Genomic DNA, 24553 nt, shown 5'->3' with positions numbered 1-24553 from the left:
ATTGTAAGTGGTGTTGGAGAGAGTGTGTGTGTGTGTGGCAACTCCTACCAAAGTCTCTGGCATCATCTCGATCCATAAGGGCAGATGTATTAAGCCTGGAGAAGTGATAAAGCAATGATAAAAGAAGTGATAAGTGGAGGGTGATAACGCACCAGACATTCATTACGGGTTTGAAAAATGACAGCAGCTTCTCCAGGCTTAATACATGTGCCCCATACTCCCTATTGCACTCTCCACTTTTTATATGAGTGGCGCCTTCATTCCGGCACTGATTACCTCCTCCCATTTGCACATTTAAGACTTCAACCAGTGTGGCTCCTCTCCTGTTAACTTCCATTCCTTAACAAATGATCAGCCTCCATAGAATCAAACTTTGCCTGTTCATTAAACCCCACCAGCACTCCGCTTACTCATAACTCCTTCTGTCCTACTTCCTCATCTCTTCTCAGATGACTTCCTCAATTTTACCCGCACGTTCCTAGACTGAAAGCTCTACTAAGCAGGACCCTCCACCCTCTCAGATCTCAACCTGCACTATCCTTGTTTCCACAGCGACCGCAATCACAGTCAGCGACTCTGATCTGATGGCACTGGGTCATTGAGTGCTACTGGTATTGTTCTCCACTCACTTAGCTGTATAATTACTGTACCTTTTGTGTTTTTTTCCTGTGTAGTATCTGTTTAAACCTTTTCATATTGTATTGTTTGTCTATACCAAAATCTTTTTTTCTTGTTTGGTGCTACAGACACTTGGCGGTGCCACCTTAATAAAAAAAATATTGTACAGTACGTAAGAAGCAATGATAATGAAGAAAAGGGGACAGGGTAATTCCGGCACAGTATTATGATACAACAGATACAGATTTGAAAAAAAAAAAAAAAAAAGAACAGTACAGTATTCACAAAATTGTTTGTCTTAATACACTTATGTCGGGTACACACTAGATGATATTTCAAACAATGGGGGTCATTCAGACCCAGTCGCATGCTGCAGTTTTTTGCAAATGTGCGATGGGGTCTGAACATGGCATGCGTGTGGGCCGCAATGCACAGGCGTGTCGCTGGCCGGCGATGGCCATCCTTGGGCAGCGACAAAAGGAACGAAGAAAGCGATTGCAAGATTGACAGAAGGGGTTCGTGGGCGGCAACTCACCATTTTCTGGGAGTGGTCGGAAAAATGCAGGCGTGCCCGGCCGTTTCCAGGGAGAGATCCTGACGTCAGCTTCTTCCTGGATCATCGCAGCGGGTGAGTAAGTCCTGGGCTGTGCAGAGACTGCACAAACTTTTGTTTGTGGAGCTCTCCTGCACATGTGATCGCACCCCTGCACAGCCCTAACCCCCTCCCCTGTAGGCGGCGATTACCTGGTTGCAGCAGTGCAAAAAATAGCCTGTGTGCGACCAGGTCTGAATTAGGCCCAATATCGCTTATTTTCACCGTTTTGAGTGATATTGTTTAAAATATCGTCCAGTGTGTATGCACTATTTTGTCAACGATGTGCGCTCACACGGGTCGTCAACAAGGGCTTCTGTCGTCTGTACATGCAGGTCAATATTGACTATGTCATTAACGATAAGGTGCATATCGGTCAGTGTGTACAGTTGTACACTATGAATGACAAATGATGAACGACAAATGATAAATGTCATCACAGCCAGTCCCCAGACACTCCCAGTCTCCCATTTTCAGCACTACACGTGGAGCTGGAAGTGGCAGCTACTCATTGACTGGCGGTCCGTGAGCCTTGATTGGCGCGCAATCAGCACCAGATTCAAACAGCAGCACCTTCTTTTGATTGGCAGATGTTCCACCAGCCGGGACTGGCTGGCGGCCGATGCCATCTTTAAACTGCATAGCAGCTGTGACCCGAGCCTCCTGGGTCCACATCAGTGCCACTGCCGGTACAAATAGAAGCTGAGGGGGAGGGGGGGGGAGAGGAATGAGAGGCACAGGGGCTTAGATGGGGAAGTGAGGGGCACAGGGGGTGAGATGGAGTGAAAGGTGCAGTTGCTGAGATGGAGTGAGAGACACGGGTGAAGTGGCGTGAGAGGCGCTGTGGGTGAGATGGATTGAGAGATGCAGGGGCTGATATAGAGTGAGAGGTGCAGGGTGTACGATGGAGTGAGAGGCACAGGGGCTGAGATGGAGTGAGAGGCAAAGGGGTGAGTTGGAGTGAGAGGTGCGGGGGGGGGGGGTGATGGGCAGTGGGAGGTGAAGGAGGTGAGACAGAGGGGGAGATGAGTTTAACCCTCTCTCCAGGACCACTTTAAGCCATGCCTGTCCCACAGAGTTCTTTCTGTTCCTTGCCAGTTCTAAGGAAGAAGCAGTGTCAGCTACCAATAATAAAGTAACCACTGCCAACCAATAGAAGGTAGAAATATGAAAGATGAACAAGCCATTGTAGAAAATTTAAGACAGCTGATGGCAACCACTTCTAAATCTTTATTTATACTATACTAATAAGAATATTTATCAAATGTTTAAAGAGAAGAAGTAGGGAAGATGTCCCTAACAACAGGGGTGGATTTAGGGGTGAATGCGCCAATAGGCCCAACAATAATGGGCGGGGCATTTATTGGTTAGAAGCCCTCATTTGATTATAGCCAATTTAACAGAACAACAACAAAAAGCCACTTACTATGACTTTTTTTATTTTTAATTACTGTATGTATACATATTTACTTAATAAGACAGCTTATATGGGCATTATGTGCATGTCCTACACATTTACACTCCATTCAAGATGGCATATGGTACAGTACAGTGGAAATATTTTGCAGTCACTTGTACATTTCGGGCTGACATCACCAGGACAAGCATCCAAGTGCCGCCCTCCCAACAAGTGCCGCATCTAGGCACGTGCCTCATGTGCCTAATGGGAAATTTACCACTGCCTAGCAACCAATCACATTTATCTATCATTTTTAACAATGTACTAGGTTAATATACTACTAATTAACTATGTAGTACTGCCCTGCAGGTGTGTACCTCCCAGAGGCACTGGAGACACCTGCCTCCGGGCTCCAAACCCTGAAGGGCCACCTGCATCTACAGCAGCAGTTGTGCAATTCACATGGGCTCCAAGTGTGAGCGCTGCTCATCCACTGGAGCTCTAAGGTGAAACTGCTGCTGCAGCATTAATCAGCTCTGTCCAAGATGGTTCAGACACAGGTAAAATTTAAATCATTTTTAGATTATTTTATTGTCAGCAGTGAACTTTAAGCACAAACAGAGAACCTTGAGTGGCTGATCGCAAACACTGTACTACTTCACGCCACAAAACCAATTTACATTATTTGTTTGCATTCATATAAGACAGCCTTACTGACACCACAATGGCACAAAGTAACAATGTTTAATGATGAACTGGTAGACAGCATTCTGAAGATAGCCGAGGCCACTGCAGGCACATAGGTGAGGGGAATAACTGAATAAGGCCCTCATCCAGCATCACCTTTGCAATCCCCTGCACAGTTACCCGATTATCGGGAAACTGCATAGGCGCAGGACCCGTTCTGCACATCTGCAGATTGTGTCCTGATTGACAGGCAGAGGCATTCGCAGGGATGGAGACGGACGGCGTTTCTGGAAATGGGGGCATGTCACCCCATTTTCCAGGAGTGGCAAGGCCACGGTCTGCATCTCAGATGCAGATTTCTTGGCCTCACAAGGGCCCCTGCAACGGCCTGCCTGAGTAAGCCGAGACTTAGGGGTCTATTTACTAAGTCTTGTATGGAGATAAAGTCGACAGACATAAAGTACCAGCCAATCGGCTCCTAACTGCCACGTCACAGGCTGTGCTTGAAAAATGACAATTAGGAGCTGATTGGCTGGTATGAGGGCCTAAGGGTGTAATTCAGATCTGACCACTGCTGTGCGTTTTCACACAGCAGGCGATCAGAGCCTAACGTCATGCACCGCAATGCACACGCACGTCGGACAACAACAATGGGCATTGCCGGATGGTGCGAAACATACGATCGCATGGGTGTATTTCTAAAGTGCCAATCATTTACAAGGCAAAACCAACCTGGTTATGCCTTGTAAATGATTGGCATTTTAGAAATACGGCCATTCTCAGACGAAATCCCGGACCTGCAGCAACTCAGAACCTATTATATTTACCCCATTTTGTTGTTTCCATGCATTACAAAGGACTGATTTTCTGCAGATTCCTTATATCAGCACTGGCTGAATGATTCACTTCCAATGCTCCGTATTGTGACTAGCTCATCATAAACAGTAATGGGAATTCACAAATGCTTTTCTATAGTTACAGGAACCAGAAGTAAAGCCACAAGCTTAATAGTGTCTGAGCCTTTACTGCAGAATGGCAAATGGGCAGACGATACGGGACAAACAATCCTTATTTCCTTTGATGTTCATGCTTCAGCTATAGCAGCTGTTTTCTCCCAAATACTCTTTCTCATTGTATATAAGTATGCCTGCTTGTGATGCAAAGCTGTGCGCATCTCCGGTTATACCAGAAGAAGCATAATTGGCTTTAATGCTGCGTTCTCATATCAAATGCTAGTTGTGCAGCAGTCTGCTGTATCATTTGCACTTAGGGGGTCATTCAGACCCGAACGCAGCACAACCGTCACACGCAGCCACTGTGATTAAAAAATGGCAGCAGACCACCTGACAGTGCAGCCAGGCTTGTAATTGCGGACACATCGGAAGGTGGCCCATCACACACGCTGGGCGGCCATGCCCTGTACTGGTCAGCCCCTAGCATATGAGGAGATGGACGCGGATCTGGCTGCGTATGCAGCGATCTGCATCCATCTCTGAATAAGGTCCTTAGTATAGACTGCTTCTAGGGTGCCCTCAGGGCTGTAACTAGGAGGAGTGCAAGTGGTGCTATCAGACAGGCTGCACGGCTCTGGAGGCGGCACTGTTGCTGCCCCAAGCAGGGCTGTCTTAACAGCAGTGTAGGCCCCTGGGCACAGCAATGCACTGGGCTCCCTACCCATCCTACAGCGGTAGGGGGTACTATCAGCGGCAGCTTTAATGTCCCGCGGGTGGTAGGGGGTGTTCTATCTTCCGCTCAGCATGTAGGTCCTGGAGCAGTAATATCTGCTAATTACTCCTTTACTGCACAGATGCTCGGAGATGGGGCGAGAGGGAGAACACTAAACTGTAGAAGCGGGCATTGGCCCTTGTACATGACTTCCAGGGTGGCAGGGGGTGTTTAATACATAGGGGAGGGGTGGATAGTGGCGTGGGCTTATTATTCAGCATTTGCTGGTGGGAGGGCAGCTTGCTTGACCGCAGATATATCCAGTTCCTGAAAATAGATTTCTTAGCTTTGAATAGGATAAAAAAAACTAGAGACTCCCATCTCTCAGAAGGAACTGGGGACTTGGGGATCAGAGTTCAGGAGCCAGAGCAATCCACCAACGAAAATATAAAACTGCATACCAGGCACGTTGAGCTGGAGCAGGTACCAGCTGCTTGAAGGTTGATATCTCTGGTTCTGGGCGTAGTAGAGACAAGCTGCCAGTGTCCACCAAAAGGGGAGAGTCTCAGCTTTTGAAAAAACTTTTAGAAAAACTCTAAGTCAGACAGAAACCGAGATATCTGGCTGAGAAGAGCAATTAACAGGCTTGGAAGGGGACCACTCCTTTTAAGTCGGATATCTCCAGTTCACCAGAGCCGATTTTCAAAAATCTTGTATCCCTGGAAAGAGGGGACCCTTAGCAATCAGATTAGGGCACTTATACTCCTGAGGTCCCTGGGCAAGTGCCCATTGAGCCCATATGAAAAGACGGCCCTGGCCCCACGGCACCTACATGTGGCTTGCCTGGAATGGCTCCCTCCAGCCAGTAACACTACTGCACAGCTATCCGGACAGGCAACCTGGAGTTGCTCAAAGCATCCTACTTCCCAGAGCTCGTGGCTTCACCTCCAAGACTATTACGGAGCTGGGTGCACTGGTGTATTATTATTATTATTATTATTATTATTACTACCAGTTAGTTATATAGCACAGAGAATATTTGGACCTTGACATCAGTCCCTGTCCCAGTGGAGCTTACAATCTAGGGTAAATTCTGTTGGAACAGTTAACGTACAAGTATATTTGTGGGGAGACTATACAAACTCCACACTGTTAGGTCTATGGTGGGAATCGAACCCATGGAATGGCCTCTCTGTTGTTGGCTGTAACAGCATTTTATTTCAAGCACTGCAGAAGGAGCCATTGTAGAGGTACCTTGGAGGCAAGTATTTCCTTAATGTCCAGAATGCTTACTATTGCGTATTGCCTCATCACTCCAAAGTAAGGCCCTCACTCTTCTAATCAGTACATGCACAGTAGAGATGTATTAGATGCAGGAACTATTGGTGGCCAGGTCTACCAGGGACGTGCGGTTAGGTAAATGGCTGAGGAGGTACTGGCCAGTACCAGGGAAAGAATTACACACAATATATAAGCCTAAGGGTGCCCACACATGGCACGATATAGCTGCAGATCCAACGAATTGGAACAATATAGCAGCTATATCGTTCCGTGTGTGGGCATTATGTCGTCCATTGCACGCACCCGCGGGGTCGTCCGCCTGCATCGCTGATCTTTCAGCATGTTCAAAAGATCAGCGATGCAGGTGGATAATCCCATGCAGCGCTATGCGTTGGAGGGCCGGTATAGCGGGCAGTGGGGCATCGGATCGCCCCGTGTGTGGGGACCGCCCGATATATATCGGCCCTTGGACACCTTAAGGGTTCATGTGGGCATTATACACAGGTGCAGCATTATATACTGCTGGAAATTCCAAGGCACAGGAACAGTGTGGTTCTACTAGTCTACACATTTATACATAACACTCACATTACCCTGTGTAAATTATTGCTATTCTTTATTGTATTCTTTCCTTACAAAATATGACACAAAAGAACTTGAAGTTACAATACTGTAGATTGCAGAACTTAATGATGTGTACAATGGGTGTGGTTCATCAAATCGACAGTATCTAGGTCGACAATGTTTAGGTCGACAGTCACTAGGTCGACATGGATGGAAGGTCGACAGGGTTTCTAGGTCGACATGTGCTAGGTCGACAGGTCTAAAGGTCGACATGAGGTTTTTGGGGTTTTTTGTGTCGTTTTCTTCGTAGAGTGACCGGGATCCCAAATTAGTGCACCGCGTCCCCTCGCATGGCTCGCTTCGCTCGCCATGCTTCGGGCATGGTGCCTTCGCTCCGCTGGCGCTTCGCTCGGCACACTTTACCATTCCAATCGTAGTCCACGTGGATCGTTTAGTATGAAATAATTTAAAAAAAAAAAAAAAAAGTTAAAAACTCATGTCGACCTTTAGACCTGTCGACCTAGCACATGTCGACCTAGAAACCCTGTCGACCTTCCATCCATGTCGACCTAGTGGCTGTCGACCTATAGTGGTCGACCTAAACATTGTCGACCTAGATACTGTCGATCTTCAGACCGGATCCCGTGTACCATACAGGGGATAATGAACCACCACATCTTTCTTACAGTCACTGTCCCTGCTTAACACTGGCAGAATTCTCAGACTGTAGAAAGTCAACATTTGCAGAGTTATAAAACATAACATGTTAGGATAAAATACAGAAGGTTGAATAATGGAGATTCAATAAACACTTAATCAAATAAGGATGTTCATCTATGGTGACACTGACGATAATCTCTTAAGCAAATAAAAGGAAAAAGGCAGAATCAACTTCTATTCAACCCACACAAACATCTGCTAAAATATATATCTTATAATAGCAGGAGATTGTCTTTAATCAAGTGTAATGCTGGAAGTGCAGCAGTCCAAGCATATTGTTACAGCTGCAAGCTGCTGAGAGAGCAAATGTCAGATCATGCAGGAGCCATTTTGTTTCTCAGATTCTGACAATAATCAGACTAACAAACTGGTTTGTATTTTTTTTCAGAGTTCAGCATTTCACAGTCATGGTTTTTCTGTCATCTCATTACAAGTAATTACGATAAAAGTCAAATATAACAACCTGTAGGAGGAATTATTCAAAGAATCAGTGCTGGTGTTTTATGCTATTTACATACAGTTAAGTCTGTTTCATATTTTAAAGTGAACCAGCTGTCTATGTTTTGATATATCCTGGGCGGATTGGGATCGAAAACGAGCCTGGGAAATTAATAGAAGCAGCTGATAATGCAGACGATAATGTGGTGATACGAGAGCAGGCACATAACGTCTGGTAGGACGTTTTTCATACATCTGTCCTGCTGTATCTAATCAGAATGCAGGTAACCAAACACACCCAGGGGAGGACTGGATGGAAAACCACACTGGGAAATTTATGGAAGCAGCCCTAATGGGGGTGCGGTCTGATGAGAGGGTGGGTTCTGTTGAGGGGGCTGGGATCCCTCCACATAGGGCCTGATTGCACGCAGTTGTGGCCTTCCTTACGCCTTTTGCTGCAGTTGTCTCTGAGACCAGGGGCAAATTGGGTACTAAAAGTGACCCTGTAAAACTTTTTAGAAGTGGCCCAACATGGGCAGCACAAGTTGTATAACATACCGTGTAGACATGGCAGCATCACTGGATGGCAGAGTTGCTGTACTGTAGAGATGGAATAACAGAATTAATGGGGACAATGCAGTATAATGAGTGTAGTGGGCTGTCTGTCAAGCGGGAGGTGGAGTAACATAACTACACACAAAACAGGCACCATAGACATGTTAGCCTACCAGGAATGTTCCTGGTGATCCCTATGGCCAATCTGCCCTTGGATATATCTAACACCACATGAAAAAGGGGAGTTTCTGTTTTTCAGTTAAAAGCGGTGGCATATAAATTAGAGATCAACTTTAGCAGCGTCATAGCAGAGCAGGGGCGTATCTCATACCCTCCAACTGTACCTTTTTGGCAGGTACAGTACCTTTATTTTCTGGTCTGTACCGATTTTTGGCTCTCCATACTTCCATTGAAAGTATAGGAAAAGGTGCGTGACCACGCCCCCTTTACCCATGGCCATGCCCCCTTTTCGAGTTTGTACCAGTTTTTATGTGTAAAATCTTGGAGGGTATGGTATCTAGAGAGGAGGAAGCCCATGTGCAGGCTTCTACAGCCCCCCCTTCCTCCTCCTCTAGCCGGCAGTAGCTCTGTAACTCTGGGCACTAGGGTCCCTAGCGCTTTCCCAGAGTCTAGAGCGCATGCGTAGATCTCTGGGAAAATGGCGTGGTGGTCATTTTCTCAGTGATACTCCTACTGCACATGCACGAAACACCAGGAAAAAGGTAGCGCGGCATTACGGAGGTGTGAGGCACTACCCGAAATATCGGGAGTTTCTGCAACCTCTAGAGAAGTAGACAAGTATGAACTTAAGTATTTGATAAAAGCAAAGAATGCTCATTTATGATTGTTGCTGTCATGTGTTTTGCTTATATCAATGTATTGGTTGTGATGTCGATCCCAGGCTGCAACGCGGTCACCACTGAAACGGACGCCGCACAAAATCATGGAGGACGGACCTGCACTACAGACAGAGACAGCTGAGTCCAGCGCCGACAAGGAGACACAGGAAGGAAAGCCTAAGGGGAGGAGGCTGCACGACGGGCAGGGAGACAGCAAGGACCAGTGGAATACAGCCAGAGGGAAGCCGAAGGGGAGGAGGAGCTGACACTACAGCACAGCAGTGGGATAAGCATAGACCCTTCCACTATGTGCTGGCAGCTGGGCAGAATACACACAAGCTGCCTGCTGCAAGCAACTTGTGCAGCTTCGTGAAACTGAATGCCATCTCAAGATGGCGAACAGTTTCACTATCAAACGCTGAAAAAAATGCTTTTTCAGAGTTTGATGAATGTACTAATTTTTACATCCCCATACTATAGTATGGGGAGTGTAGAAATTATCGAATAAGGCTGTAACAAAGGAGATATTTGTCATATTTCCTTTGTTACAGCTTTGATAAATAAGGAGCTAACAAAAAAAATACAATTTGATACAATTATCAGATTTTGCGGATAATAAATATGCCCCCGAATCTTACGAATTTAAAAAGGAAATAATGGACCCTATTCAAAATCATTCACACTGTGGTCGCATTTCCCAGCATGTGATTAGATGGACGCAGATCTTGCTGCTGAAGCAAAATTGCGATAATGACAAGGGATAACCTGGATATTGTGGCAATTACAGAGTCATGGTGCAATGAGAATCATGACTGGGACATAGCTATACCAGGATACAAATTATTTAGAAAGGATAGAATGGGAAGAATAGGTGGAGGGGTAGCAATGTATGTGAAAAAAAGCATAAATGCTACTTTAATACCAAATATTGAAAACAAAACTGAGGCCCTTTGGGTCTCCACAGAAACCGGGGAGAAGGACATTATTTGCATTGGGGTGATCTATAGACCACCAGGCCAGGGGTAGGATTTGGACAGGAACCTATTGTTGGACATCTCTAAAATGGCTTTTAAGGGAGAAGTCATAATCATGGGAGACTTTAATTTACCTGATGTAAATTGAGAGGGGTCCTTTGCAAGTTCAGCTACAAGTGGCAAATTTCTAAATTCCTTACAGGGAGCATCTCTCAAGCAATTGGTGAGGGAGCCCACTCGCAAAGACTCAATATTAGATTTAATTCTTACAAATGGTGACAGGATATCCGACATATATGTGGGGGAGCACCTGGAATCCAGTGATCATCAAGCAGTATGGTTTATTAAAAAGACAGGATCCAACTCCTGTCACACGAAAACAAAGGTGTTGGATTTTAGAGATGCTGATTTTGCAAAAATGTTTAAGTGATTCATTGGCGGACTGGAGGAACTTGGAAGGGGTGCAGGACAGGTGGGAAAAACTGAAAAGTGCAATACTAAGGGCAACAGATCTTTGTATCAAAAGGGTTAGGAAAAGCACCAGAAAAAGGAAGCCAGTGTGGTTCACAAAAGAAGTATCAACTAGTGTTAAAGCAAAAAACAATGGCTTTTAGGAAATACAAACAGACTCAAAATAATAATGACAAAGAGGTGTATCTTGACAGTCGGCAGGATGCTAAGAAAGTGATCAGACGTGCCAAGGCAAAAGCTGAGGAGAAAATGGCCCAGTCAGTAGATAAAGGGGGCAAAACTCTTTTCAAGTATATAAATGAAAGGAGAAAATCAAATGGAGGAATAATAAGACTTAAGACAGAGAGTGAGAATTTGGTGGAGGGAGACAAGGCAATAGCAGATCTTCTAAATAATTATTTTTGCTCAGTATTTACTACAGAGAAGGGGAGGGGCCACAGTTAAGTTGCAAGGACATTTAGATAAGCTGAAGGCTGCATAAGCCTGAGGCTATATAAGCGATCAACTTTTTGTGATTGGTTGTTAAATGACTAAGCAGTTGCTAGGCAGATCAGTTTTCCCGGTTGGTTTTTTCCTATTGGTTTAAGGGGTTGTGCATCAGGATGAAGAGGAGGGTCTTAGGTTAGTATATAGGGGGTGGCCATCTTGCTAGACTCCCTCTTGCCTTTCAGTTTATGCCCCAGGAAGGATAAGTACTATTGCTTATTTTCACTGCCTGTAAATTGTTTTTGTTTTGTTTTTTTTGAATTTCATTTGCCTTCTCTAGGGCATTATACAGTGCTGTGCCCCCTCTCTGCGTGTCATTGTATACTTTTGCAGATTCTCCCCCCTCTGCCATGCCTCGTCCAAAACGTGCAGCTCCCCCCCCCCGGCGCCTCGTGGATGCGGGGAGCGCCTTCCGCTCCCGATCCCCGAGCGTTGCGCCACAGAGAGGACTTCCCCCTGTTTCAGACAGGCGGCGGGGACGGGCAGTTACAGCCCGCTCCCCTGCCGCACGGAGACGGGCGGCCAGCGGCCGCTCGTCACGTGGTGCCGATGCGCGCGGCTCGGCCGGGCCGCGCGTCCCGGCGCTCGCAGCGGGATGGGCCTCTCCTCTCCCTCCTGCCTCGGGCGTCTGCAGCACTTCCCCTCCGGCGGCCGGCGGCCGCTCTGCACGTGGCGCGGGTGCGCGCGGTCCGGCTGGGCCGCGCTCCCCGGCGTCTCCCGCGGGCGAAACGACTTCCCTCCCTCCTTCCATAAGTGCCTCCGGCCCTCCTCCTCCATCCCCGCGGTCGGCTCTCGGCGGCGTCCTGGGGGCACAAGCTGTGCCGGACGGCCGCGGCAGAGCTGCGGGGGGCGAGGGGGGGGTCAATATGCAGCTGGGGGATATGAGCCCAGGGCAGCGGGTAGCGGCTCCCGCTGTCCCCGGGACAATACAGGGCCCCATACTACCCCCCTCCAGCGGGGGGTTTAGCACACCGCACCTCAATTTAAATAATATTGGGCCGTTTGGGCCTAGTGTCGCCGGGGCGGGGGACGTGGCAGCGGCGGCCGCCACACCCGCCCCGGCGGCAGTCACATGGCAGGGTTTTCCACCGGCCTCGGTGGCCTGCTCGGGCTCCTCCTGGGTGTCAGACGCCCCGACGCCATTAACGGCGCCCCCGCTCGTCGGTTTTCAAACCCCTCTCCACGCCCTTCCCGGTCCTTTTCAGTTTGGGTCCACACAGTCATCCGTCTCGGCGGCTTATATGACGCCCGGCGGGGCGCTTTCGGTAGCAGCGCAGCAAGGCTTCGCGGGGAGCCAGTCCTTCCCCGGGGGTTTTGCGTGGCCTCCGGCTCCAGCATTCCCCTTAGCCGCCAGCATGCCTTCCATGGGCTTCATGACGGTGTCCGGCACACAGTTTTCCCCGCACGGGGCCAGCGCGGGCGCCGGCGTGCAGTCCACGTGGTCGGTCGGTGGCCCCCGAGTCGCGGTGCCCTTGCCGGCCTTTGCGGGCCTGCAGTCAGGGCAAGCACCGGGCGGTGGGTATCAGGTGGCACAGAGTTGGCCCCCTCTCGCGGCGCCCCCTCAGTTCCTTCCGGCGTCATACGGATGGGCGGGGGCGGGCGGCTGCCCGCCGCATACGGCGTGGCGGCCGTCTTACCCCGCGAGTTTCGGTGCAGTGAGCGGGTCAGCCTTTACGCAGTCGATCGGGTACACCTCGGCGGGGGCCCCCTCCCTGCAGCTGCCGGGCGGCCATCCGCCACGGAACGGGGGGACGGGCTCTCCGCCTCCGCATTTGCGGACAAGTGTTAATGATGTTCTGGTTCCCCCGGTGCCGGTTGTCCCCTCTTTTTCTCCCTTGCAGGTTCCGTCTAATTCAGGGGCTACGCCCGTCACGAGGCGAAGGTCACGGACAAGCGCGACTGCGAACGTGGAGGTACGGCCATCAGCGGAGGCGGGTGCAGCGGACGACGCGGATCCGGGTCCTTCAAACTCCGGTGAGCTAAATATTCCTTTACACGTTTCAACTTGTAGTTCCTCGTCTTCTAGCAGCGTATCATCCGGCTCTCCGCGGCGCCCGCGTAAATTAGCTAGGCTCATCGCGCGGCGAATGGCCAAGGAGGCGCACAAGGTGGCCGCTCCTGCGCAGGTGGTCCCCTCCGACCCTCCCCGTTACGGCGAGATGGTACATTGCGCCAACACGGCAGTGACAAGAGGGGTTCGTAAGCGCATGCGGGAAAAAATACGTAAGGGGAAGTATGTAGACATATTCACCCTTACAGAGGAAATGCGGCAGGGTTTTGACGCGGCCAAGAAACCGGGTGGTATTGGGGAAAATGCGTTTCGCAATTTTCACCAGTGGCTGCGTGGGTTTTTGGTGTTCATGGCTTGCTACACGGAATCGCGTCCCGCGGAGTATGCCAACTTGGTGAAATATTTGTTTTTAGTACACGATATGTACTTAAAATCCAAGGGTTCCGCGTGGCGGGATTACGACGAGAAGTTTCGTCGCAATCAGGATGGCAACCCCACCCTGCCCGCGGGTTTTAAGGATGTTGAGGTGTGGTTGGAGGTCACGCAGCAGGTCAAACCCACCCCGGACGTCACGGCCAAGAAGCCCGGGGCGGCCGGGGCGGTGGCTTCTCGATTGACGGGAAAAGGCAAGTGCTTTGCCTACAACGACGGCAAATGCGGCAAAGGAACGGGCTGTCGTTTTCGCCACTCATGCAGGTTGTGCGGAGCCAGTCACCCGGCCAAGGAATGCACCGCGGCGACAGGCGGTAAGCCTGCCGCTTCCACCGAGGCCGGTGGAATTGGCAAGTAAGGCCTTCTCCCCGATTATAGTTCCCGAGTTGCAGCGCTGGCTTACCTTGTACCCCGATGAGTCGGCGGCATCGTTTCTCTTGCAGGGCTTTCAGCACGGTTTTCGTTTGCCAATCCCGGATTCGGTGTATGTGGTTGCACGCCAGAATTTGAGATCGGCTCGGGAATTCCCGCAGGAAGTCCGGCGGAAGGTTGACGGGGAGATTGGGCTGGGGCGCATGGCTGGGCCCTACGCCCTTTCCCCGTTGCCCTCCTTGTGCATTTCCCCAGTAGGGGTAGTGCCCAAGAAGGCCATAGGTAAGTTTCGTTTGATACAGCACTTGTCGCACCCGCCGGGGCTGTCGGTCAACGACGCTATCCCGGAAGCCCAATGCAGAGTTCGATATCAGTCGTTTGACGACGCGCTGCGATTAGTGCGGGATTGTGGTCCGGGGAGTCTGTTGGCAAAATTGGACGTGGAGTCGGCCTTTCGGCTACTCCCGCTACACCCAGATTCCCTGCGGTTTCTGGGTTTCAAAATAGGGGGCGAATTCTACGTCGATCGGTGTCTCCCCATGGGTTGCTCTGTCTCCTGCGCCTACTTTGAGTGCTTTAGCACGTTTTTGCACTGGTGCGTCCAGACCGCCTCCGGGCAGATGGGGGTGGCTCACTACCTGGATGACTTTCTTTTTGTAGGCCCCGGAGACAGTTCGGTCTGTGGGGACATTCTCTCGGTGGCCAGGTCGTTATTCTGCGCTTTAGGGGTACCGGTTGCGCAGGATAAGTGCGAGGGTCCTTGCACTTGTCTTAGCTATTTAGGTATCGAGATTGACACGGTAGGGGGGTGCTGTCGCTTGCCCGAGGATAAGGTGCGGAAACTATTGGGTTTGATTACAGACTGTTTAGGAAAACGCAGGGTTCGGCTTAAACAGGTGCAGTCCTTGCTTGGTTCTCTCAATTTTGCGTGTCGGATTATCCCCATGGGTAGGATTTTCTGTCGCAAACTTGAGCGGGCCACCGCGGGGACGGTTCGACAGAATCACTCCGTGTACCTTTCCCGCGAGATCAAGGATGATTTGCGGATTTGGGTCTCGTTCCTGGTGTCCTTCAACAGGGAAGTGTTGTGGCCCGCTCCTTGTTGTTCCAGTAAGCAGCTGCAGTTGTTCACGGATGCTTCAGGCAGTCGAGGTTTCGGCGCGTTCTTCGCTTGCTCATGGTGCGCTGCGGCCTGGCCGGCATCTTGGGTAACGCGTGGGTTTACCAAGAACCTGCTTCTGCTGGAATTGTTCCCGATCTTAGTGGCGCTTGAGTTATGGGCCGGACGGTTCGCAAATAGGGACATTTTGTTTCTTTGCGACAACTTAGGGGTAGTGCATGCGATTAATAACCAGCGTTCCTCATCTCCGCAGGCGCTGCGATTGCTAAGGCATTTAGTGTTGGTTTGTTTGCAGCGCAATATTAATTTTAGGGCTCGCCACGTACCTGGAGTTGACAATGGAATTGCGGATGCATTGTCCCGGTTCCAGTTTGACAAATTCAGGACGTTGGTTCCGGGAGCGGAGGCAGAGGGGTTACAGTGCCCACCTTCTGTCTGGCAGATGGTCGAAGCGGTCTAACGGCGTTGGCCAGGTGTGCACTGGCTCCCTCTACGCTACGAGCGTATGATGCTGCATGGCGGGATTGGTCAGCCTTTCAGAGTAGGTACGGGGTAGCAGGTGAGTCCTCGGCCGACGCCCTGTTGACCTTTGTTTGGGAGCATTACCAAAACGGTAGGTCAAAAGCGGCCATGGCTACTGCCCTTGCGGGCATCGCCTTTCACTCGCGACTCCACGGGACAACGGACCCCACGGGGTCGTTTGTCCTTTCCAGAGCGCTGAAAGGTTGGGCTAGGTTGCACCCGGCGCCTGCGGATTCACGTAGGCCTATAACGTTGCAGCTGCTAGCGGAATTGCTGCGTGTGCTACCTCGGATTGCGTCCTCGGAATTTGAGGTGGCATTGTTTAGTAGCGCGTATGCCCTGGCCTTTTTCGGGGCTTTTCGGGTGAGCGAGCTAGTGGCGAGCAGCAAGGCGTCCCGGGAATCGGGTCTGCTCTACGAGAATGTGCGCTTGCAGGAGGGCCTGTTGCTCTGTAGGATTGTGCGGTCCAAGACAGATCAAACAGGTCGGGGTCGCTGGTTGTCCTTGGAGGCTCAGGGAGGTATGGGCGTTTGCCCGCTGCGGTTGACGCAAGAGTATGTGCGGTTAAGACCTCCGGGGGGCAACCAGTTGCTGGTGCACGCGCAGTTGGACCCTCTGACAAAGTTTCAGTTCTCATCGGTGTTCAAGAAATGTTTGACGGCGTTGGGCTTGCAGGAGGCGGACTTCGGTACTCATTCCTTTCGGATTGGGGCGGCTACCCATGCGGCGGCCGCTGGTTCATCACCAGCGGCTATTCGGGAGTTGGGTCGCTGGAAGTCGGCCTCCTATAAGTCCTATGTCCGTATAGATAAGTTATAAGTGCGCCTGTTGCGCTAACCCAAAAACGTGTTTACTCGTCGGTTTTTGAACGCTTACCGTTCAGGAATCGAGGGTGTGAAGCGAATTTTTAAAATTTTTCCTCCGAGGGGGCCTAATTTCAATTGGCTGTTCTACCAAGGTCCACGGGAGGTTTTTTGAGTTTTCTCCTTCACTTGGGTTTTATTGGTTACGTTGTGTTTAAATTACAGATTATGTGCATAATCTGACATTCGGATATTTTCTTTTACAGCTGTCAGCAATTTTGGAGACCACATATGGATGGTTGGTCATTCATATGTTTTTTGGGCGGAGAAACATCCCATGGCATCTAGGGCGACTGAGATTTTTGGGTCCCGGCAATTTAGATGGTTAGGTGTTAGGGGCATGTTATGGGGTGATTTGTTGCGCGTCCTTTTTTCTAGGGAGCGCCGCTGGGGTCGCCCCAGTTGTATTATCATTCATCTGGGTGGTAATGATCTGGGCCGAGTTAAAGGCATAGACTTGATTTTGTCTATAAAGGCGGATGTGGTGGCGATACGTTGTCACTGGCCTGGGGTATGCATTGTCTGGTCGGAAATGGTGCCCCGTTTCCATTGGCGTGGTGCGGTGCGTTTCTCGGCGCTGGAGAAAGCACGCAAAAAGGTGAACTCGACGGTGTCTCTGTTTGTCAAGGCCATAGGCGGAGTGGCAATTAAGCATCCTCTGCTGGTGCTGCGGAACAGGCAGTTCTATAGAGACGATGGGGTTCACCTTTCTCCGGAAGGAGTGCAGTTTTTTCTGGAAGATATTTTCGGTCTTTTTCGTTAGAGCTAGTTAGTTTCTGGTTGGTTAAGGTTCTGTTTGCGGATGGCGGTAGCGGTTTGGAAAACCTTGGTGGCGGGAAATCGCTGCCAACCAGCTGTCACACAGGCATAAGTGGTCATTGTGGGGCTCCCTCTTTAAATGGACGGCAGGTGTGTCCTTTTCTTGCGGTTGGACATTTAGACGTTCCCCTGCGGGAACCGAACGTTTGCCAGAGAAAGAGGGGTAAGGCCAGCACAATGCGGGTTATGCGGGAAGGAGGCGGGGTATGTGTACTCCCCTCCTTGGTTTGGTGGTTTGTCATCTAGGTGACGGGTGCTGGTGTTTGGCAGCGGTTTTCTGTTTGCCATCCTCCAAACTAAAGTTAATATATATTCAATTCAATTCTAATTCGGCCTCAATTATTAGTTTAAAGAGTTGGTCAGCGATTAATAAACATCGTCTGACCTTTAACTCCAGCTACTGTGTCCGTGTCTTTATTTCAGTGTGTGGTGTGGTTTTATTTAGTGATAAGCTAGCTTAAGTAAAAGGTTTATGTAATCACAATAAAGTTATGAGCGCCTTAGATAAGCTGAAGGCTGCATAAGCCTGAGGCCATATAAGCGATCAACTTTTTGTGATTGGTTGTTAAATGACTAAGCAGTTGCTAGGCAGATCAGTTTTCCCGGTTGGTTTTTTCCTATTGGTTTAAGGGGTTGTGCATCAGGATGAAGAGGAGGGTCTTAGGTTAGTATATAGGGGGTGGCCATCTTGCTAGACTCCCTCTTGCCTTTCAGTTTATGCCCGCCCGCCCTCCCAGAATGCGTCTACGTTTTTTGTTCTTGCTGTGGGCTATTGAAAGCCAGATTGGCGGGAAATCGCTGCCAACCAGCTGTCACACAGGCATAAGTGGTCATTGGGGGGCTCCCTCTTTAAATGGACGGCAGGTGTGTCCTTTTCTTGCGGTTGGACATTTAGACGTTCCCCTGCGGGAACCGAACGTTTGCCAGAGAAAGAGGGGTAAGGCCAGCACAATGCGGGTTATGCGGGAAGGAGGCGGGGTATGTGTACTCCCCTCCTTGGTTTGGTGGTTTGTCATCTAGGTGACGGGTGCTGGTGTTTGGCAGCGGTTTTCTGTTTGCCATCCTCCAAACTAAAGTTAATATATATTCAATTCAATTCTAATTCGGCCTCAATTATTAGTTTAAAGAGTTGGTCAGCGATTAATAAACATCGTCTGACCTTTAACTCCAGCTACTGTGTCCGTGTCTTTATTTCAGTGTGTGGTGTGGTTTTATTTAGTGATAAGCTAGCTTAAGTAAAAGGTTTATGTAATCACAATAAAGTTATGAGCGGCTTATAAAAAATAAAGTAGATGACAGTACATTTACAGGGGAGAAGGTCCTAACAGAACTTTTAAAACTAAAAGCACACAAGAGCCTGTACCATTTACTGGGCTGGAGAGAGGGGCTTCTCCAGCAGCAGTCAGTCCTATCTCTCCCTGCCCATAGAGATCCATAAACCATGCCAATAAAAAAGATTCATACTAATCATTCTAAATGTTATATTAAGAGTGCTATAAGCACATTTATCTTATTTTGATAATGTGGCCCGAGTGCGGTCACGTGACTTTGATCTGAACGTATAGCACGTTCAGCACACACAAAGAAAGTCACATGTTCGTATGCTGTCACGTGACCGGGACCCGCTCGTGAGGGAGGAAGAACTCCCTGCTAGGTCTGCCTGGAGATAACTCTATGTACACGGGCGGCCGCGGCCGAAGCTCCAGTCACGTGACGCGGCGATTACCGCGTGATCGGAACTCCGATGACGCGGCTTATGGGCACTGAATATTGCATAATTCCCTACCTTGTCCCTAACCAATAACAGAGTGCATACATACGTTTCCATGACAATGACAGCCACAACAAACTTACTGATTGGCTGTAAACTTTATATATTCACTTCCTGTCTTTTTATGTTGCTAAGTAACGCACAATATTAAAACCTATGAATTGGAATAGTAATTAAATTATTTCTATATTAAACATATTCTGTGATGAGTAGGTCTGTTCTATATATTTTGAGCTTGTTTTTATGCATACTATTCAATTATTATGTAACAATGCTCCCAGGTGCTAATTAGCCACCATATTGAAAGGGGTATATAAACCCCACATGCTTCAACTAGTTATACCTTTGAAAAAGCTGCTAGCTGAACGCAGCGAAACGTGTGAAGGACCGGACCATCTCCTGACTCTGTCCAGACCAATTCATCAGCCTCAGGAGGACTTCCAATTAGCAAATCCTACCAAGGAAATACATCAATACCGTATTGCATGAGGAGCTCATCATCTAAAGGTCCTGGAGCACACCATCCTCTAACGGTAACATAGCTACTCCAATGGAAATTGCTTTACCTCCAGAGACTTACTAAATACTGGACTTTACAAATACAGGGGAATATTTTGGAACGGACTCCCATACATTATCACTCCGATAAGTTCCTGGCCGATTGGGTAATAAACAATCTTTGCTATTGTATGTAATATACAGTTTTTAACAAAAATATGCATATTATTTATAGTGTATCCAACTTTTAATCTGAAGTCATTATAGCATTCAATATAGTTATCTTTTTATATAATAAATTGTGATATTTTAATACCAGATACACTGTTACGATTGTCACATTGATCCATTCTAGCGCAGCCTCAACCTTGTTTTTCTGTCGCTGTCTGCAATGGGGAAGGGGGGAGAAGTAATCGGGATCCTCCGACAGGCCCAGGTAAAGAGTCCACGTTCTTCCGCCTCTCAGCGCCACTGCTTAAGTCAGTGCACTTTTGGCAGGTGTGTCTTTAGAGCAGTGATGTGCAGTGAGGTGAGGCAGAGCCTTTCCTATCATACTAACGTTTGCGCCAGAGTTTTGACTTTGTAAAGTATATGAAAAATACAAAGAATATGTTAGAAATATCTTCTTTGTATTAATCTAATCATTTTTATTGTCAAAAGTGTATGGCAGGTGAGGCAGTGTCTTTTCCACACATCTCTAATCAAAACTCACCAAATTCCAGGAGTTTATATTGCTGAACCTGTGTAAAATGTCCACATGTACCCTTTGGCTCATATATTGCATGTAAATCCCGCTCTGGTACTAGCCAGTGCCTCCTGAGCCATTTACCTCACCGCAAGTCCCAGCTTTAGAGACACCATCATAGAAAATAGAATTTGATGGCAGATAAGAACCACTTAGCCCATCTAGTCTTGGTCGAACCATCAAAACTTGCAGCAGCCCTATGGCATGTGCAGTTTCTCTGTCTGACTATGGTCTCCTGTGCGGGCGGTTGTGCATCTTTGAATGCAACCGCTTTCAGCAAAACACCCGCGACATGCGTGCATTGACATGTTACTCCCCTGTTATCTCCCAGAATGCCCTCTTAAATTCTCAGACCCTTCACCTGATTCCATGCTGCGTCTGCATACAGACAATTGTGATGCATGTGTAGTGCCACTCAGATGCATGCGCCATACATAAAACATTGGTTAACTGCGCACATATCGGCAATGCGTCCACCTCAGAATCAGGCCCTTAAACTGATTTTGCATACTTCACACCAAACTGAAGAACTTCCCTTATAAGGACATTGGATTAATACTGCACAGAGGAATCAATAAAATAGTATCTCGAATGTTTATTAAACGAGGCATTTAGGCCCAGATTTATCAAGCCTTGAAAAGTGATAAATAGGAGGCAGAGCCGTATTAAGCCTTGTGGGTGCACTGGGCACTTAAGACAGGGGGGCCCCGATGGAAGGTGGGGGATGTATATTAAATTCTGCATACCTCCCAAAATGTCCTATTCCAGGAAAGACAAAATGCTCTCTACCTGGGATTCTCACTTAATGTATTGAATGGCGTCATCTGTGTTGAACTATTTAATTGATAAGAAAGGTTTTTCAACACAGGTGATTGCAATCATAAATTAAGAAGGAAGTCCAGGTAAAGAGCATTTTGTCCCTCCTGGAATGGGTCATGTTGGGATGTATGGTTTGTGTATATTAAATTTAAACCAATGGTGTTTATTAGTTTTAACTAATAGTTTAATAATGCCTGGGTACTGATTAAAGCTCCCCCTAATTGAAAGACAACTATTTTATAAACTTTTCTTGTAGTTGAACAAAGACAACTTAACCTTAAAATACAGAAAGAAAAATAAAATAATTTATCTTGTCACATGCAAGAGTAGCAGCATCCTGTGTACTACTTACACACTGGGACAGGACTCAGGAGGACTCTATGTGTGTGTCTCTATCTCTAGACCCAAATGGTTTAGATGCATAACAGTTTACACAGGACTCAGACACCCAGGCAAGGAGGAGGAGAAGCTTGGGACCCTGCGTCACTTACAGCTCTCTCCATCCTCCTATCTCTCCTACGGTCAGAAAGCTCTGTTGGTAGCTCATGAAACATGATACTCCTGTGTCTCTACCTGCACTGCATACTGTCCTGCTCACATTCTGGCTGCTGGTTCTGCTGCTGCTTAAGAGGGTAATCTAGTGATGTCAGTGTGCTCTCGCTTGGGGGTCCTCTGACAAAGGGGGGCCTATGGTACAGTATGCCCTGCATCCCCCCTTAATCTGGCTATGATAGGAGGTGATTAACTGGTACTTTATCACGGTGCTAACTTTCATTTTTCAAACACAGCCTGTAACATGGCCGTTAGGAGCTGATTGGCTGATAATTTATCTCCATGCTTTTTATCACTCTCCAAGGCTTGATAAATCTGGGCCTATATATCTAAAAAATCCACATAAGAGCACATTAAAAAAGAAAAATGCATAAAATTACACAAGTTAATATCAAGTGAGTGAAAGAATGTATAAAATATTCACTGCTGATTAAGGGGCTAATTCAGGTTGGATCACAAATCGCGATCCAACCGGAATTATCGCATGGGGTGCGCAGAAAATGCGATTGTCTCTGCCTGTTAATCAGGCAGAGGTGGTCGCAAGGCGGCAACGCTCCATTTCCAGGGCAGAGCATTGCAGGGGTGGTGCGGTGCGAACAGGGGGCAGAGGAGGCCAAATGGGGGCGTGTCAAGAGCATGATCACTGCGGCTGCGTGACGTCACACGCAGCCGCCGCGATCGGAGGCTTCCTCAGTTTCGCCGTCCGGAAGCTTCCTCCGTTTCCTTTAACAAGCAGAAATTGCGATGAGTTTACAATCTCTGCTTGTTGAACAATTCAGCATTCTGGTGTAGTCCCCCGCATGCGATCCAAAGGATTGCAAATTCTGCTAATTAGCAGAATTTGCAATCCTTACTGAATTAAGCCCTAAATGCAGTGCAATAACGAGATCATTAAACAAAGTTAAATGGACTAACTGCAAAACCCGTTGTGATATTAAGTATTATTGTTGGACTGAGTGATGACGATTCCCAGCTGGGTTACATAATCCTTGGAGTGCCAATACCTAATGATAATTTCAAATTAGTTCAGGAAGTCAGGAATAGATTAGTTAGTGTACGGCATCTCTAATAAGCTTAGGAGATCTCGAATATAAATTAATTGCCGGGTTGCTGAAAGGTAAAATCGTCCAACTGTGAAGTATTGTGGAAGAGATGTACTAAGCTTTGGAGAGAGATAAAGTACCAGCCAATTAGCTCCTAACTGCCATGTTACAGACACTGGTGGTAGATGTATTATAGCAGCATGGATAGTGCTGCTATAGCTCTTCATGCTTCACCTCTTTACCAAGGTGAAGCAGGAAGCAATGCTGACGGGATGTATTAACATCTAAAAGTAAAAACTCCCCCCTCTGGTGATCACTGCCGCACCCCACAGTGCAAATAGTTCCTTTTGTGCACCCGGACAGGTAAGAGTAGGCTTGTCTCAATCCACAGGCAGAATTCCGTACCAGCTGCTACTTCACAAGCTGCACACTCCCACTTCACATGCTAGCCAAAAGCTGACGGTATCTGGCTGGGAACTCTTAAACAACAGCTGGAACTCCGGGCTATAGGTCTCAACAAAGCCTGAGGGAAAGGGCACTGATGTCAACTGCAGGCTTATGGGCAACAGTCAGGTCTGCTGCTGTAACTGGGTAATTTTGCATCATATCTTGGTACAGCTACCCAGTAGTTCTACAGGTACTACTGTATAAAGTGGAAATAAGGGACAATAATCGCTACAGTCAGTCTGCAATGTAATGTAAAACAGCAAGTGCTGATCACAAATGCTCAATCTATTTCTGTACTGTACTGTGCTTGAGCGCACATCTCCATATTTTTGAATCAAGACACCACTGTTGATCAACTGTGGTTAGTTGTACCCCTGATGAAGTCATATAGATGAAACACATAGGGTGAAAATACATAGGTAACCATCACTAGGGTGATGTCCTCTATCAGGGTGAGACAGGAAACTAATTTGTCATCACACCACAAGTGGGATCTTACTTCATTATGGGGCAAATTCTGTAAGGATTGCAAAAATTACAAATTAGCAAAAATTGCGAGCAAAAGCAAAATTGCGAAATGACGCCAAAACGGAAAAACTGCAACACTAATTTCATTTAACAAAAAGAAGGTGGCCTTGTGAAATGTGCAAATATTGTGAAAACCATCCTAATACTTGCAATTTTTGCGTACATATTACAAATGTATGGAATTTTTGCGTACATGTTTCTGATGTTGCATTTTTTGCTAACAACTGTGTTTTTCCCTGAAAAATTGCACAACCTACTTTCCTGCACCCAAATTAAAGAAAATACTCAGCAATTGTAAATCTATTCAATCATCACTTAATTGGTCAAATGATCTTGTGGTAATTTAGCAATTATTATCTTAAAGACACCATAGTGTTTTTCTTCAAACATTGACTAATGCCCATAGCTGTGTTCAAATATATTCAACTAGAGCAGAGGTTCTCAAACTCGGTCCTCGGGGGCACACACAGTGCATGTTTTGCAGCTCTCCTCACAGAATTGCAAGTGAAATAATTAGCTCCACCTGTGGACCTTTTAAAATGTGTCAGTGAGTAATTAATACACCTGTGCACCTGCTGGGTTACCTGCAAAACATGCACTGTGTGGGCTCCCGAGGACCGAGTTTGAGAACCTCTGAACTAGAGAGACAGTGAATTCTAGCCTCTAAACTAGGCATTCCCAACCACGGTCCTCAAGGCACACTAACTATCCAGCCTTCAGCA

At 47.9% G+C, this 24553-nt stretch overlaps 1 protein-coding gene across 1 annotated transcript in view; it reads right to left on the bottom strand.

Moving 5' to 3' along the window:
- Positions 1 to 24553, bottom strand: part of ADGRA1 (adhesion G protein-coupled receptor A1) — a 1405372-nt gene that overhangs the window by 245963 nt on the left and 1134856 nt on the right. The window lies entirely within an intron of this gene.

The sequence above is a fragment of the Pseudophryne corroboree genome, chromosome 3 (assembly GCF_028390025.1).
Source record: "Pseudophryne corroboree isolate aPseCor3 chromosome 3, aPseCor3.hap2, whole genome shotgun sequence".
Lineage (NCBI taxonomy): Eukaryota > Metazoa > Chordata > Amphibia > Anura > Myobatrachidae > Pseudophryne > Pseudophryne corroboree.
This window is presented reverse-complemented; position numbering and strand designations above follow the sequence as displayed.